Source organism: Narcine bancroftii, chromosome 1 (genome assembly GCF_036971445.1).
Source record: "Narcine bancroftii isolate sNarBan1 chromosome 1, sNarBan1.hap1, whole genome shotgun sequence".
Classification (NCBI taxonomy): domain Eukaryota; kingdom Metazoa; phylum Chordata; class Chondrichthyes; order Torpediniformes; family Narcinidae; genus Narcine; species Narcine bancroftii.
In genome coordinates, this window is record NC_091469.1 from 267630832 (window position 1) to 267649624 (window position 18793).

General features: G+C 38.4%; 1 protein-coding gene and 2 long non-coding RNA genes across 9 annotated transcripts in view; 2 read left to right on the plus strand and 1 right to left on the minus strand.

Moving 5' to 3' along the window:
- sox6 (SRY-box transcription factor 6) overlaps positions 1 to 15814 on the minus strand; it is a 676057-nt gene extending 660243 nt beyond the window's left edge. For 4 of the 6 annotated variants that reach the window (XM_069898041.1, XM_069898034.1, XM_069897942.1 and 1 more), the window contains exon 1: positions 15148 to 15814. The gene's annotated coding sequence lies outside the window, so the exon portion shown is untranslated. Of the gene's footprint in view, positions 1 to 14123; positions 14293 to 15147 lie in introns of all 6 variants that reach the window. The other 2 variants (XM_069897905.1, XM_069897860.1) reach the window with 1 other exon arrangement.
- LOC138743205 (uncharacterized) lies at positions 14111 to 14408 on the plus strand. The gene is made up of 2 exons (XR_011344724.1): positions 14111 to 14185; positions 14264 to 14408. It is a non-coding gene; the product is annotated as an uncharacterized lncRNA (long non-coding RNA).
- Positions 15815 to 18178: 2364 nt separating the features above from the next.
- The window catches only part of LOC138743190 (uncharacterized), a 64512-nt gene continuing 63897 nt past the window's right edge, over positions 18179 to 18793 (plus strand). For both annotated transcript variants that reach the window (XR_011344716.1, XR_011344719.1), the window contains exon 1: positions 18179 to 18687. This is a non-coding gene — a long non-coding RNA (uncharacterized lncRNA). The remainder of the gene's footprint in view (positions 18688 to 18793) is intronic.

The following is an 18793-nucleotide window of genomic DNA, read 5'->3' on the forward strand; positions in this document are numbered from 1 at the left end:
TCAGACAGGAGATGGTGGCAAAGAAACAGAGTGAATATTTTAGCCCAATTGCCTTTCTTTAGAAGTAGTAGAAAGATTGACTCTCATATAGGTCGAGATTATAGGAAAATGGGAAAGATTTCCCACCCTTGAAATATATATTGTGATTCCTGTTTCAAATGGAACAGGTCACATTAGTTTTCAATTCAGTATTGAAAATGCTCTTGTCAAATACCAGCTCACACTCAATGGAGATCATTTTAATGTGTTTGAGATTGAAGAGGGAGGTAGGTTAGGAGAGGAAATGCATAGTGTGGATTGCCTACCTAGAAGGAAACTCTTCATCATTTGTTTCCATTGAAAGTCAAACCATTCAAGAAATATAATACTGGGTCAATCCATGCCCACTAAATGTCCACTGTGTAGGATTATATATCATATACAGAAAGTAATTGCTTGTGTTTGATCACATATCCAAACATGAGTTACTGCCATCCAGAAAAATATGGGAGGAAATAGAAAATGAATGGGTTTTTGTAAAATATAATGCCTTTAATATTTTTTTTTAGGTTCTCAGGAAAATCGTCTGCACTAGACTTGGAGGAGTTAACTAAGTATAAGCATTATCTGCCAGTCATAAACCACCAGTCAACATTTGGCTGAAATACTGATTTTTTTTCTACTTTTGATCAAAACTTTTCAATTCACTTGTAGACCCAGTGGGCAAAATATTTAGCTTGGCACAACAATGCTAACACTGTATGCGCCAACGCAGTTTGACCTGATTGCTGACACAAGTACAGATTCTGCACCAGCAGCTGTGACAGTGACATTTTCAGTCCTTCCTGTCGAGACACGAGGAGGTTGCCATTGCAGGTATGTATAGTGAGGGGATGTCAAGCTGGAGAGTTGCCTGAATTGTTTTTTTTGTCCCGTTCTCTCGATTTTCTCAAGCTGAATATTAGATGATGGATAAAGCAAAATATTTTAAATCAATAAGTCATTTCCCTTAATTCTAAAAAAGATCAAAGTGGTAAGCATGGGGATAAACAAAAGAAACGAATTGTCCATGATGAACATCTATAAATGTACAGTGATATATATCCGAAGCTCTGTCCTGTACAGAAAGTTGGATGACAGTGGCTGACAATAAAGTCAAAATAGTAGAATTTCCTCCCTTGAATGTTCAGCTAGTTTTTTTTTTGCTTAGCCTTAGAAATATCACTGCTGCAAATTAAAGGTGAAAATTTAGCCCAGCTTTGGTTCCAATCTAAATAGATTGAATGTAAAACAGATCTTGCAAAGCCTCATTAAAATAATGTTGGTTCTTTATATATTAAACCAATCAAAAATTAGTGTTATGGTATTATGAAAACCAATATGTACCAGGGTAAATATGTGTAATGAATGCAAATTATTACTGTATAACAGCATTGCAGTATTCAGCTAAAATATGTATCTCTTTTTTGATTATTCAGTTACCATTTTTCTCAAGAAGGCACACCCAATTATTTTGCAGCATTAAAAGTGTAGTTTTAACAAAACCTATTAGAAGTTCCAAAGGTGCTGACTTCAAGAACAGAGAATTTCCTCCAAATAACACAATCACTTATGTGCACCTGAAAAATATATCATTTTCTTCTAGGAGCATCACCTTAGAGTAGATCAAAGTTTTGCACCGTATTATTCTTCTCTGCTTTAAACCAAAGAGATATGCATAATCTCCCAATGTCATATCTGTGTAATATCATCCCTGGTGTCTGCATCTGCCTGATTAGATGATCTGAAATGATAACTGCTGCAATATATTTCTGCCATTAACCTCATTAGAGTGTTTTGGGAATGGGGACAATTGCCACTTCCAAGTGTTTACACAAGGACTAACCATGTGAACCTATTTTTTGAAAAATTATTTTACTCTGGAAAATATGCATGTAATTTAATACGCAACATCATTCCTAAGAAAGTGCAAAGTGCTTGTTTTTTTATTATTTTTGTTTTTTTAATAAAGCTAGTTAGAAAAGTTTGGTTTAAAAACAAAATATTTCATTAAACTAAATGAATATATTTCATTTTATTTTGTTGCATCCTCGGGGAATGTGAAAGGAACAAACAGAAAGAACCTAGGGAGTGGATGGTTCAAACCACAAGCTTTTAGAATGCAAGTCTCCATTAAATGGAGGTCCCAGTTAAGACATCTTCGTTATCATAATAAACTATCTGCCAATATAATTACTTGAAAGAGTGCTGGGAGGAATGGCCATGAAGATGGAAAGTGTATTTTATACTGTTAAAAAAAACATTCTTACTTAAGGAATTTATTAGCTTCAAGATGTAAAAAGATATGTAGATTAGATATAGTACATCACTTAGTCACATGGCTATAATTCGACAGGCATAATTATATTTTAAATAGGATTTATGATGAAAATGGGTCTGTTTTTATTATTTCAGCATTACAGCTAGCTCTTATGTTAAATTTAATAAAACAAATGCCATTCCAGTGTTTTCAAATGCTGAATTCTACTCCTCTCAAAAGACAAGGAGAGGGTAAAATACCACAACTAAGCTTTGCCTTTTTAAGATGTGAAGTCTTGGTCTGCACAGTTTTTAACATGCCAGACTTAAACATTAATTTCTTTTAAGCTGTGCAAACTGAGACATAGTTGATCGTTGATGGCTGATAAACACATACCTGATGCAAGCACAGAATACCAGGGCACCAAATTACTGCTCTTTTAACATTAAAATGCAGTTCACAAAACTTTAATAAATTGGTCGTGTGTATATCAGAACTCAGCTGTAATAACTATCACCAAATACCTTCAGTGTCCTAAAATTACAACTTTCAACAAGTAAAAGGAGAAAGATGGAAATAATAAAACCACAAATAGTGTTTCCATAGGGTTGAGTTCTAGACTGAAAGCTGTGCCTTTACCGTAGAAAAGGGAAAGCATTTAAACTTCATTTTACAGCTGAATTGTGTATTGATAAATTAGCCCCCACTAATGCCAAAGAGGCAAGGTCTGCCTCCATGGAACAGTGTGAGCTTTAGAAAAACCTAGCTGTGAAATAAATCACTGACAGATGCAGCACTGGTACTTAGAACAATGTCTGTTAGCCTTTGCCCGCTGGTTACACTTGTGGTTGAACTCCATGATAGCTTAGTAATGCTGTTTTTATAGTGTGATTGAAGATGACATGGAGGCTGTTCTCAAACAAGGGACCTGAGACCAATGAGCAACATATTGTGCGTTTGGACTCGCTTTGTGCTTCATATATGGAGGTCCAACTGGGATTACAATGTTTCCAACAACAGCTTTGAGTATGGGCAAGACCTGTGGAGTTTAAATTCCTATACTGGCTGATGAAAAAAGTGCAACATGGGTACTGCAACATCATGTACACGCACTTCATGATTAGATGAGTCTCTTTTCTAAATTAGATTGAGATTGTCACCCCATTACTCATGCTGATTTCTTAATTGTATTGTAGCATCACAAATTTGAACATCCCACTGTCTGGTCCATTATGAATATAAAAGTTCTATTTTCTTTTCTCATACTGTATATTCCAATTTGAAACCAATATTTATACTGACAAATGAGAGATTAACAACCATAAATTTCAAAGTTAATTTCACATTATTCTCTAATCAGAAACAAAGGAAAATGATTATCTGTCTATATGTGTGTGTGAATATAATATAATGCCATATATCTGCATTCAAAAACATAAAGATTTACTACTGGAGAAGGGCCATTGGGAGAAATTACCCGACAGGCACCGATGTGGTTAAAACTAAAGAGAAAAAAAGAATAATGCTTGTGGTTTATGATTCATCTTTCAGAAACTCAGCATGTCACAGAATGCCAACTCTTACATCTACCTGAGAATGTGTGGTAGCTCTTACTTTAAGATCTCATCTGAAGAGCGGGCAATTGCAACAGTGAACGCATTATTTGTTCTGCACTGTGATATGGACAACATCAATGTGCATTTATATAGCACCTTTAACATAGTCAAGTACATTATATGACCATCAAATAAAATGTAGTAATGGACACATAAGATATTAATGCAGATGATCAATATGACAAATGTAAATAATTTAAGGGAGCCTTAACAAATGAAAGTAAGGTAGTAAGGAAGAAAGAAAAAATTAAAGCTTTGAATATTTTCAACAGAAGGCACAGTTTTCAATAATAGAGCAATCAAATTTAGACATACTTAAAAGGTCAGAATTGGAGAAGCACGGATATCTAACATCAGCTATAGAATTGTGAATGCACAGGCCATTCAGTCCACCTATCTCCTCACAGAACAACCCTCTTAGCCAATTCCCATCCTTTTAAGAAAAAGATTGCAAATGTATAGAACAACAACACAATGGAGGGAAGGATTTGAAAAAAGGGATAATAATTTTAAACATATTGTACATTCACCAGGAATTAACCCAGTCACTCAGCATTGGGGAGATCGATATACTGAGCACCATGAAGATTTTGCAACAGAGCGTAGGATGGCATAATGTAGACAAGGAAAGAATGATCAAGGATAGCAGTAGTATATTAGAACAGCCATGTGTGGATGGAGCAAAATTGTGGATGCGGGTTTCATCAGCAGATGAACAGTGGTGAGAGATGGGTGATAGAAGTGGTCATTGAAACTTGACTCATATAAAATTAATGATACTCAGGGGCAAAGGGAGCAATGGATTGAATCAAAAGGTTGGTGTTTGCAACACAATCCAAGACAAAGGCTTTGGTCTTCCCGATATTTAGTTAGAGCAGTGATCTCAACCTTTTTCTTTCCACTCACATACCACTTTAAGTAATTCCTATGCCATCCGTGCTCTGTGATTAGTAAGGGATTGCTTAAGGAGGTATTTGAGTGGGAAGGGAAGGTTGAGAATCACTGCTCTAGACCTAAATGTTACTGAAATATTTTGCTTGAGAAGAATTGTCATTAGCCCATTTCCTTTGGAGTTATGAAACCGTGCACATAACGAGTCAATTAGGTACGATTAAAACAATAGTTTTCAAACTTTTTCTTCCCATCCACGTACCACCTTAAGCAATCCCTTACTAATTCACAGAGCACCTATGGAATAGGGAATACTTAAAGTAGTGCATGAGTGGAAAGAAGAAGGTTGACAACCACTAAATTAGAGGGCATTTGTGCACATGTAATATAGGATATTTGTAAATTTGGAGACAGTGGTTAATCTTGATTCTGAAGAGAGATTTGAGTTCAGAAGTTTCCAAAGCAGCGATAAGAGTGGAACCGACAAGCTGCCTTCATTAATTTCAAAAAATCCCATCCAGTGATATTCACATCAACACAAAAGACAAATTGCAATTCAATGGGCTGAATAAATGTGTTGGGTCTAGTAACATGGACCTGCCTAAAGGGCTTGTGACTGAATAAGAAACTGCTGGACAAATATCAGGAATAAAAGACTATTAATGTAATTTTATCCTAACTGGATTGAGCTTATTATACATGCATCGATGTGTGCACAATGCTTAATTAAATTTTGAATACTTTGGTAGACTGTCTGAACTCTCAATATAAATAATAAGACTACTTGTAGCAAGTTTTATGAAGCCTGTTGGTTTTTCTGTGTTAGTACTCTTTAAACCTGCCATGTCACTGCACTAGTGTTCTGTCCTATTCTATGACAAGCATAAGTATTTGCAGATGACCTCACTAACATGGTTCCAGTGCAACAATGATATCATAATATGATTCTAAAATTATAATGTGACTTAAAGAATGGAAAAGGAGACAGTAATAGTCACATACCACTCTCCGCTGACCCACCCTCACCTTTTCAGCTCATCTGCTAATGAAACATGTATCCACAGTCCTGTTCCCTTTATAGAAAGCTGTTTAATTGTAATGCTTCAGATGTGATTCATGCAAGGGTCATATCACTACTCTGTGCAATAATGTTCATATGACTGAAAATGCCTTCTCCAAAATGTAACTAAATCTTTAAGGAGATGTTTTAAGTTTCAATATATTTTTAAGTAAAAACTGTACTACACAAAATTTAAAACTATTATCAATAATAGTTTCAATCAGTGGTTCTCAACCTTTTCCTTTTCACTCACTATGCCATCAGTACTCTGTGACTAGTAAGGGATTGCTTAAGGTGGTGTGTGAGTGGGAAGGGAAGGTTGAGAACCATTGCCCTAGACCCCATTGTCATTGAAATACTTTGCTTGATAAAAATGGTCATCGGCCCATTTCCTTTGGAGTTATGAAACCGTGCACATAATGAGTCAATTAGGGGCGATTAAAACAGTGGTTTTCAAACTTTTTCTTCCCATCCACTGGTTTAAATAATCAACAGATCTTTTCCTCAAAGTTAATAAAATTATACTGGTGAAACTGTATTGTGGGATCATAGAATGCATTTGTGCTGATTAAACACATAAAAATGGTTTAATTACACCACTAAAATAGAAGATTTGTCAAGTATTGACATACTAACCTCAGACAGCACAAAGTTGAGGCTTAGGGCTCCCTTTCAAAGTTTTCGTTTCTCATGGAAATGACTGGTCAGAGATTTGGAAAAAAAAATAAGATGTTCAACAAGTCTTTTGTATTTGAATTTTTCGAATCTCTAGGGCTTCTTTTTGAATTACTTTCATAACCTTTAATGGGAATGATAATTATGTAATTTGTGATTCTAGTGGTTTTGCGCTTCTTATTTTTTACTATTACTGTACTTTCTCTTTATGTTGCCATGCAACTTTGGAATGGTTTAGGGTTCGGATTATATATCATATTTTTGATTTTTTTATTTCTCTTTTTGGTTTTTTTTCTTTTTTTTCAATATATCCTTGAAACAATAAGTTACATAAGGTAAAAGGAAAAGTCCTGTTAACGTGTTTGCTGACTTTGTAATGAATCAATCATTTTTTTCTGTATGTATCTATTATTATGTAATAAAAATATTGAAAAAGAAAGAAATGTTGAGCATTCAGGTGAAGTGGAAATCTGACAGATTAATTATGCTCATAGCTGAAGCCTGGACCTTCATTGCAAGTGCATTTTAACAGTCAGTAGAGCCCTTTATCTTTATAAAGAATAACTTGGCATAGTTGATAGACAAAATATTTATGTAATCTATGATACTACCTATATAGCAGCCTAAATAAGTACATAAGCATTTAATAGCTCACAGGAAGGGATTCTTACTGCACAACAAAGTTCCTCAGAAATCTCAAACCGTGATTTCCAATGACAGAATTTTTAATTACATTTTATGGTTGATAAAGGTATTTTTTTAAATATCCAGTGTATTTTAATTCTAAGTTTCACTGCATCTTTATATTAAGATAACAAGCATTTCAATGAGTGGACAAGATGTTACATTATTTGGAGAAATCCCACTGTCATGGTTTTACCTCAGATGGTAAATAACCCATTAACAGGATGCTCATCAGGTCCTAATATGAATGACAGGGGCAAGGCCTTAACCAAGTCCAGTCAACCATGTCACAGTAAATTTCTATGTGATTATGACCTACTAGGTCAATTTAGTCTGTTGAAAATAGAGTGGAAATGTTTTGAATGCATCAACACATTTTAAGTCAATGATTTGCAATGATATGGGATATTACTCAAGTGTATTAGTTAATTAAAATTTGACAATATCCAATAATCCGTGTGTACAGACGTACTCGAACAAGGGAATGACTGCTACCTTCAAATTGTTCCCATCTATTGCTTCACTACTCGCATTCTTGTGTTTTTACTCAATCCGCAAGATTTTTAGTTGTGAGTCTTTCCATGGTGGTGATAACCATGTTGAATATTTAATGATTGTGCCATTTATATGTATATTTTAGCTTCAGAATGCCCCGGGGAAAATGCACTATTGAGGGTCCTAATCAACCAGACAAGTTAGGTCCCAAGTTAAATACTTGGGCTGTCTGGAGTAATCTGATCTCAGCTGGAACGATGTTAGGATGTTTTGCTTTTGTTTCTCACCTCTGATTCCTATCCAATGGCCTCCGCTGGACAGTGCACATCTAGGCACTGTATAAAATTAAGATCAATTTCTGTTGTGCTTCTCTACAATCAATCATACATTTGGATAGATAATGGAAAGTGTACAGAAAGCTGTCAAATCAGACCCTTTCAGAAATGGTCTTTGAGACCAAAAAATATTGGAAGATTATGTCATCACTCAACTGATTTAGACTATGCGCAGAGGACGTGAGAAAGTCATGAGTCCAAACTATACCTCATGTATTCCAGTGACCATAATTTACTCACAACTCTGTTGTTTTTGAGTTATCAAGTCTAGTCATTTGAGAGACATAAATTATGATCCCTGGATGACATATAAAGAATTATATTTCTAATGACTAGAGAATTTTCAGGCATGAAATACATCTGGTATATATCACATGTGTTGACACACATTAATTTGATACCAATATGCAACAAAAGAAAATTAGGCTTTAGCTAAAAATTAATGCTGTGGCAATCACTATGTATTTTGTGTAATATATTGAATTCCTGAAATTGCTCTGAATTTAAACTTCACACAAGATTTCTAAAACTCCATTTCTTTCTGAGCAAGATTAAGCCATAATTATAATGGCAATATTCATTATTATTGCATTTCATAGTTCACATGGAAATATTGTAAAATGCTTTCATATCCACAATACTGTTTTAACTGACAGAAGTAAACTCATTCTACCAACTCTATGAAAATGCCTTTGATCAGATTGGAGGAAGATTTATTCCTTGACTGAAAAATAAATTACTGTCTTTTAATTATTATCAATAAGCAACAATTTGTCGATGACGACTTCCATGGACAAAACAATACAGGGTATAAGCCACAAAACTGGAGCTAGGTAGAGTTGAAATAAATAAATATTCAGTCTAGTTAATAGTGACCACAACTTTCAGTCTTTAAACTGAATCTTTGGCCCATAGGTCACAGAATTGACCTCTGTGTACAATAATACTCTCAGCCTTCGACTTTGGGTATTATAAATCACTTAATCACTCTGCAACTCTGCAGTCAATAGCTTACTGCTGCAGTCCTCAAATACAGTCAATATCTGGATCAAATATATCAAGCATCTTGATGAACTCAACATATTCTATTGGATTACAGATTAAATAAAGCATAAGAGTTAAGTGCTACTTGAACAGTGCAGTTTGAAAAATGCAGCTGTATGTCTGTGTGCACAAGGTGCAGCCTTGGATCTGTTAATTACAATTAAACTCTCTGAGGATTATAGAAGCATATTTGCATCATGTTAAGAATACATACACATATAAAATCATCTTCAGGAATGGGCACTTTCTCCCTAGGGTGAAAATAATTAAACATTATTTCGTTTGTATACCTAATGTTTTCCTTGTGATTAGTCTCCTGTTACAAACTTGAGTATTGAATGTTTAATAAGAAGTATGATTTGTCAGCAAATAATTACTTTGAGATGTTAATGAAGTCAAGGTTGCCTCAATTTTATTTCAATGATTCCATGAAAAAATGTCCAAGGCCTAAATAAAATAAAAAGCAACTTGGATTCCATATAATTGACGAGTATTTTCCATTACACCTTGGAGTAAGTCTTGAGGGCTTGATCATAGCGTTAGGGATCAGAGTGGTTTCAGACGCACAAGACAGAAAATTCTAAGACTATGTTCAGTTTCTGCCTATTTCCCATTTTTGAAAAGTACACTAGCACTATTTAAAATTGGGGAAACAACACATACTGACAATCAACTACCTAATTTGTTTTCTCAGTAAGAATTGTTCCCATTTATCTGTTCTATTGGCATACATTTCCAAGTACATTGTTGAAAACTCCTAAATGTTTGTCTTTTGGACACGGTTTAAATTCACAATATCGTATGCGTACTTTAAACAAACTTTATGACCTGCAGAGAGTTCCCTTCACTCTCTCCCTAACACACGGGCTCGTTTTGCTGGATACTAATATTGACAACTCCTGCTGATGCCCTGGACTCCGGGCTCTGCAGAATGAACGGGATCTGTGGCTGGAACCGTTTGCAGAAGAATGAATCTTGCAAAAACAAAATCACATCTGGGCTATCGGCAAGCCGAGAGGGAGAATCGCCAAAGATCCACCAACTCCGGGCTATTTCGCGAACAAAATCACACACACAAAAGCACTACACAACGGTGCTTGTTAAATTAATCAAGCCAAGAAAGCCATATATTTCTCCAATGGGGACGAGTGGGTATTCAGTCCAGTACTGCGTCAAGTGTATGTGGTCGATCTTATTTGAGTTGGGTGTTCGCCTCTCGGATCCCCAGCACCACAATGTCCTTTCAGACCCACTCGCTCTGCTGCTTCGACTTGTGCCCGCTGTGATGGGTAATCTGAGCCTCTGTCAGCAAGCCTCGACCTTAACCCTGTCTGACAGCCCACACTCTTATCCCGGTCGCTGGCAATCTCCTTTCAATCTTTTCACAGTTCCCCTTTCCATTTACAACTGAAATGTTTATGTCAAGTAGAAGTGTTCTCTGAATCGCAGCGCAGTACTCTACTGTTTTATTTTAACGTTCGTGAAGATTTGCTCCCGGGCGTCTTTCATTTTCTGTTTCCCATCACTAAAATGTTGTTACCTCTCTCTTTTTTTAATCCTCTGCTCCCTGCTCCTCACCCCCCTTTCTCCCCCCCACCCCCCCCCCCCCACCCCCGTCTCTCCGCCTTTCTCCTACCTTTCCCTGCACAGATTTTCTGTCCGTTCCAATCGTCAAGCAGTGTTTGAACAGACACCCCATATAAAAGTCCCCCGAAGGCGGGGGGGGGAACGGGGGGACACACTTGCTTCTCAGGGGAACATGAACTGAGTCTCTAACACCTGCAATATTTAACCTGCATACCCGTGAAATCTGGAGTTTCCAGTATGTTTTGAGTGGGGGGGTCTATCTGAGCTCCGGGATGGAATCTGGAGGAGGTGGGATGGTAGAAAGGAGGCGATTGGAACAAACATAGACTCCGACTGTATAGCTCAGGTGAAATATTTCAAACTACAACAAAAAACTTTCAAACCTATTAGGCTGACCTAAAATAACTGTAGTAAAAATGAACCTACAATAGTCTGCATTATGTCCGTGCCGGTGTAAGTCAATTAACCCTAGAAATGCCGTCATGCAGCAGGGAGCTGAAACGTTCAGCTCAAAAGCAACATTTGAATCGTACGTTAAACAAACATTTTCCCCGAACTCTGCAAAATAAATTTACAATTTATATAATTTGCCTCAGTGGCTTCTAACATCTCCGTCATATGATTTTAATTCTTTGAATGCGACTTAATCAAGTGAAATTTTCGCCTTGCAGAAGTCTGCAAAAGTATTTACCTCCCATTGTAATAACTAATCAAACTGGAACCTAGAGCTGTACATACTCAACAAGTTTTAGTAAATGCACGTTTTCAATCTTAATTTTTCCAGGGTCTCTGCGCAATTGGGTGACACCAAACGACAGGCAACAGGTGATTCAATCGAATTTATTTTGTGTCTTCCTTGTTTAAAAAGTCTTTAGAATTCAGATTTTTACTGAAACCTCAAAAAGATGTTGTCCATTTAGCTCCCATTACCTTTAAATAATTTCGTGGAAAATATGGCTAGGATGTTGAAGTGCAAGTTGCTGATTTTCCAATCTTGCCTTCAATTCATATTCTCATTAAGTTCAATTTGTGCTTTAAATTAGATTCATTTCTTGGGCAAACAATAATGAGGTCGTGGCAGTCTAACTCGTTCCAAATGCGTTCTGCTTACTTTTGTGGATATGTAAAGGCAGGAGTTTGTTTGGAGTGTAAACGATAGCGAATCTTAGGTTGATTTGCAAACGATCACTGGTCAAATAATTAATCTGAAGAAACATGTTAAAATGACAAGGGAAACTACCTTATTGCTTTAAAAATTGCTTTGATTGAACAATCCGGTAGGTCAGTCAACAGCAATAAAAGGAATCGTCCACGAGGAGAAGTAAAACTATTCCAAAATAGTTCTTTGTTTTAGTTTAGCGGATGTTCCTGAATCTCTTTGGTAGTATTGTCTAACTTCGCAAACAAATGTATTTGCTATTTTAATATCCAGTATATATTCCAGGTCACAAAAAAATGTCAGATTATAAACTACTGCAAATGTAATATAAATTAGTGACGTGCATTTTTTAAAAAAGGTAATAATTTCTGAATCTCCATTTAATGTACTTTTCATTATATTGAATTATACTGTGAGATGTAAAAATATGAACTAAACTAGTGGCATATCGCGGTTACAACGTCTATATCTGTCTACAATTTAAATATCACACCCCTGCTGCTGACTCCAAACGTTAGCCTTGTAGCTCCTCGCTAGGTGTTTATTATGTGAAATATATACGGCCTTAATCAAGTGTCCCTGCTGTTCACGGCTGTAGAGGTTGAAGAATGTGAAAAGAGAATAACCCAAGACTCAGTGGAGACTCTCTTTAAGACGCCTCTATTGAGATCCCAGACATTGCAGTTTAACTCAGTAGTATGGGCACAATCTGCTGAATTTGCAATCTAATTATAAATGTGCCATTTGGACCTCCTTTCAGCTTCAGTGCCACCTTACCTTATGAGGGAAGTTACTTTAACAGCAAGCAACAAGTCAGACAGCTGTTCAAAACAAAATGCCATTAGCAGATCAACTTTTCCCGAACACTGGGACTAGTCAGGGTATTGTTTTACAAACAGTCTTTCAGCATTAGTTGCATTATGTTATGTAGAACCAAGAATGGTTATTAAATGAAGTGTGTCTAAATAGCGTTCAATAAAATCTATACTGGCGATCGTTTGCTGTGCAGATAAATCACATGAAATCATACGCGACTCACTTAGTTTTTAAGAACTGTTGTTCACATAAAAGGATTGTTTAGTACTACGCCATCAAATATTTTCCTGCGAGACTCATAATGCATGGATTATTCAGATTAAATGATCGATTGGTCTTGACAACAGTAGCAAACAAAATGAACTGTGTTGCCTACGTGTGTATATTCCGTGAAATTCCTAATATATAATTTCAATTCAATTACCAGTTCATCATTAGAACCGATCGAGATGCTTTCCACCATTCGGTTTCCCTATTTATGAATTGTACATGCACACCACAAAGAGAAAATAATGTACATTAAACTATGTACAGGAAGGTGTAACTGAGTCACGCAGACCGTTTACATGACAACATTTTAAAACCAGTAAAAGATGAGAATTCTTGAACATTTTAGCATCAAATCTGAAAATAACGTGTGCGTCATGCCCAAAAATGAGAGATGTAATGTTGCAAATGACTTCCAAAACCTTATAATAAACAGATGTGTTGTGGTTAAACATACTGCTTATCTGCGCTCAACATGAGTTCTATTTTTTCTGGTGAAAGTTTTGACTCAGTATTTTGGGAAACACCCCTGACCCAAAAGTCAGAAAGAGCTAATCTCTTCTCCCCAGACAACTTTCACATTCTCTCTCTCTCTCACTCACTTTATACACCGCCCCCACCTTCCCGTCACCAAGGGAAAACAGTAACAGGCACAACGATAATTGTCTCTTCAATTTTCTCCCTCGTTCTCCTTCTGCAGCCGAGAAAGTGTGGATAAAGGAAGGTCACCTATATCAGATCGATAACATCGGAGCTTCCGACTGGTAAACAGGCAATGTCCCATTTAGAGATACCATTGAACGCTTTCCTTCTTTCACGCACAGGGTGGAACAGTTATTGCAATATTTCGCAGAAAATAGATACATTTATCGGATTACAAACAACACGTCACCAACGCAGCTACAGAAATAAATGCCCCAAATTACTTTAATGAAGTGTGTATTTGTTAAGAAACTGTGTTAATGTACTCAATATTAAATGTAAAAACTAAATGCAATATTGAGATCCACGCCAAACAAAATATAAATATTTTTGACTTTTCGAATAAAGAATTGGGTGTATTAATATAAAATTGCATTAAACTTTATAAACAATACAGTTATTGTGATCTAATCGATATCCAAATAGTTCGGGAATAAATCGTGCTGTCCAGCATTTCATTACTGTTCGAAAATAACGTTATCAGTGGGGTTTCAAAGTGAAGTTTACGACTCACGTTTGGCCTCTGTAGTTGACACAAGTGTGTGATCGCGCCAAGGAAGCTTGTTACAAGGAAAGGTTTGGTATTGTCTCCTTATGGGTCGGTCTTTGGGTGTCTGTTTTATTTTAATTTACGTGCTTGTGTATTTTTCTCAGGTCAATTTGCATGACCCTCCCCAGTGGAACTGAGTAAAAAAGAGATGATCTCAGACAAAGGAGGAAATGGGTGAAATAGCAAGAAGTGTCGGGGTTTAAACATTCTTTAAAACAGTTTGAAATAAACATCAGACAGCATCTGAAACATCCAGATTACAACTTTATAATTCTATAATCAGACGCTTTCCACAGGCGGTACTTAACATCTAGTACCGCTGTGTGGACAGAGTCGAAATTGCCGCCTGTCTTGTATGAGGGAACTGTTGCTAATTGTTTCGATACTGCAAGAATGACCAGTGCAATACACATTAAAACTTCGCATTCTTCATCCAAGGTGTGGCGACACGTTATTGTTTTCCAAACGAAATCACAGCTTCTTCTAAAATCGCACCTTCCCCACTTGGACTCGGAAACGCCGGGGTCCGAATTCCTCCCTACCCCTGATGGCTTTGTAAAACTCTGATTCCCAGCGATGTTCGCTTTCCAACGCGGTTTGGCGTAAATCGCGGAAGGAAAGAATAGGGGTTGCTCGGAAGATGCGGGGGTGGGGAGGGGGGGGGGGGTGGGGGAGAGAGACTTCATTCATGTAACGTGTGAGGAGCAGAAAGATTTCAGTTTGCAATAACTCGCAAGGATTTTTTTTTACATTGTAGATGACTAAATGAAGGGGGGGCGGTTTATTTGCGGAACAACCTCTAGGCGCACAAACTGACCCTAACCAGATCGCAGAGAGAGAAAAAAATCATTCTCCAACCACAGCACTGAAGAAGAAATCCGTAGAAATGCTCAGAAGCAAAGATCCGTAGACACAACAATCAACGCGCGAACACACACACACACACACACACACACACAAACCAAACATAAGGGTTTTGCCGGGTTACCTTAGACGCCAGTCTGGCGAGGAGCAGCTCCGGGGCTATCCCGTGTCGTTAGATGTGTCAAATCGTTTGACAATTTTAAAACAATCGTTATGTATTTAAAAAAAAAACAAAAGGAGCTGAAACGAAGAGCTTAAAGTCAACTGAAGCGTACCCGGGCCATGGAGAGGGAGCTGATGGGGGTGGGGGTGTCCGAATCGCTGGCAGAAGTTGCCGACGGGCTGCCGAAAAATGATATTGCTATTCTCTGTGGAACAAGTGAAGGCGATGGTTAGTGCTGTCAATCTTGGCGATCAATTCCAGCGGCCATGTCCCAAATATTCAAAGCATTTCCCGTCGTGCAACATCAGAAAGTGGATGGCCAGGGCATTGATCTTATGGCTCCCCCCTCGCAAGCAGCCTTGCTGTCTGCTGCTCCCGAGAGCAGCGCGACAGAGAGGGAGAGAGTGTGAAGGGCTGAGGCAAGAGGGGAAGCGATCGGCCAGCCACCGGGCCAACTCATACTACACAACAGCGCAGCCAGCGATGAACATCCCCGCGCTGGTCAGAGATCGCTGAACTTCGCAAATGTGAACCGATGTCACGTCAAAACTGAAAGAAAACCCAACTTCCCCTCGTTCTCTCTCCGATCCGCTCTCAGACCACAGCTTCTACCGCTCCCACGCATTTCAGAAAATCTGCCATTTCCGCGATAATGTTCCTGAACTTTTTTTTTGTTCTAAAAGAGCATTGTTTTTTCATTCAAGAAACCGCCGCATTATAAACAGGCTGGCCTCCGGTTTGGGGGTGGGGGGGGGGGGGGGGGACTGATCTCCGATACCTATCGTGGTTTTTTTTTCCCCCCCGGAAAGTGATAACCATTGGAGAGAGCGCGACTGGGTCGATCTCCGCGGCTGCGATTAGACCATTGAGTATAATTGATTGCATTTATGAGGGAACGGCGTTTGCCGGAGCTGTTGTTCAGATCGCAGAGCGTGCCTGAGAAAGCTAACACTGAGATCATCTGGCGTGTTACATTTTTACTGATACTGTGCAACTCGGTAATCTGATAGAGTTACACATTAACCCTTTAGCTGCCACTTTTTTTAAAGAGATGTTGTAATCAGTATATTATGATCCTTTCCTGAATGTAACAATGATTATATTGAAGGAGGGAAGGGAACACAGCCACCGGGTACCCTCTCTTTTATTTTCAGCTCCTTCTCGGGCTGAACTTGTGCCTGGCATCAAGTACCAGATTTAAAACCATTTTTTTTAAAATCTGAAACTTCTGTGCTAAATCTGGTCACAAAACTGAAGTAAAATCTATTTATGTCAGCCGATATTTAGATAATGTATAATGTAACATATTCTGTAATATAAGATAATATAATCGCTGTACCTGGAATCATCGGCAGGATCAATGAAACTGCCACCTGGCTAGTAATCAATCTGTGTTGGATTATAATGCGGCAATTATAAGAATATATAGGTTATATGTTTATCCAGCAACATTTCCCCTCTCCACCCTATACCGAAATAGCATTTGAAGTAGCAATGCTTTGATTTCAGATAGTTATTGCACACACTGTGTATTGAAACGCAGCAAAATGACCCCGTCTCACCCTTGCTCGCCAGCTGTTATCAAAACAGATAAACTTCCAGCTCTCCGGTAAAATAGTCCCGAACTACAAAAAAAAGTTATCTATTGTTGTAGGGAAGTGTGCACTGAAGCATCTTATTTTATGGTCAGGCAAAATGAAAGAAAGGAAGCTGGTCAACGCGTAACAGGTACCGTCACGAAAACGAGCACGCCAGTCGGTAATCCGCATATCGCTCATTATTTCATAAATGTATTACCTGCATGGAGAATGCAACTCAGATACAAGTACACCTCCTGACCCACATTACACAAATGTTATTGGGATGACATTGATTAAAATGTAACCCGCGTGAATCGTTCAGCAGATTGTATATTTCCAAGATTGCTGTTTAACAGCAGTATCACGATCGTCATTTTTAACCCGGCATATACGGACGAAGGCTGCTCTATTCCGGGTTCGTGCACATGAACTTTATCACGGTATGCAATGGAGAACTTTAATTTATTTTCAGGTTTAGTGCGTCTCGAACTTAAAGGGATTATTGCAAGCAACAGATCTACCGATACTGGAAACTATATGGCAAGTTTAAACAAGTAAGTGATTTTCCCTGAACTGATATTATTTACATATTTTCATCGTGTGCATCAAGCATTGATCCAACACGTATTGAAATGTGACTAAGGATTGCACGCAGTCGAGAGACAGGACGATGCACTCTGGTGCCTTCGGGGCTCTGCTTTATCCATTGAAACAACTTCAATGCAAACTCGTCAATCAAATTAACTCAGACCTGGCTGTTCAGTCCGTATAAACCGTCGTCCATCGTTCCCTTGTCAAACGGGAGTTTCTACCCCTAAAGTCGCTCATATTACGATGCCGTTCAGCTGGTAGTAAGTTCGGAGGGGCAAAATGTAGCCAACAATATAAAACAAAGCATTGCACTTAGATATTGCAACTGGGAGTGTGTCAAGTCTTCTCATATTAAGTCACTTTCCCGCCAGTCATTTTGCGTTTCAATTAAGTTCTGGCTCAGTGGAACTATTGAGGGAGAATAACGCTCAAACGCAACGAGTATGAAGCAGGCTGATGACACAGAGACTGTCCACTTTTGTGAATTCTCATCGGGCAATCTAAGAACGTTGATCGTTGTGTGTTAGCGGATTCTTCTTTAAACCCAGGGACGGAAATACAAACAACAGGTTTGAGCAAGTACAATCGACCTTTGTTGGAAGCGCAGCTTGTACGTGAATTCCCGGTATTTGAGCCATTAAAAAGGTCTGTCACCTCGGGTCAGAATGCTACGACAACCCTGGTTCAGGGCAGAATGGGGTGGCGGGGGTAAAGTGTGCTCTATGGGGATGGGAAACAGAGCGCTCGAGGGGTATCGTCTCCTCCTTCACAGAGGCGACCTGTAGTATGTCATAACATTTTTTGTTGTTTAAATGAAACAGCCGCCACAATCTGCAGAAATGGATACAAATTAACTCAATTCCGTAGGGTTGGTTGACTTTTGGCGTCTCCTAATATTACAGCGGGAGGGATATCTTCAGCATCATGGTACAGGATTAGGAATAGGTGAATACTGAATAAAATCAAGGAGCGCAGCACAATGGACACCACACACAAAAAACCCCACGATATCAGGATTATTGATCGAGTCCAAACTGATTCATTTCCACCCACTCCCTCATCAAACTCTCCGATTTACTGGGTGAAAGTGAAATTTCCGCAATTGCACACGGAGTCCTGCGCAACGACCAATCCGGAGCAGTTCCGAGCCACTCTGTTGCTCTGCTCCGTTCCGCAAAAGGCAGTTTGGGGGAGTCTGGACGTTTTTTTAAAATCAAAAACTTTTACTTCGCGGCAATACTCAGAAACCCGAGAGCCCGTGTTCAGGACGCTCGACCAGGGGATAGCGTACGGTTGGCCCTGGCGTACGGTTCCCAGTAGGCGCTTCCAGGTATGCGAGTGTGCGTGTGTTGTGCTTGAACGCTAGACAAAAGTGGCTGTGTCTCTATCCGCGAGGGTAGCGTGACCGTCGCCAGAGAACAAACGGCTTTAACTTT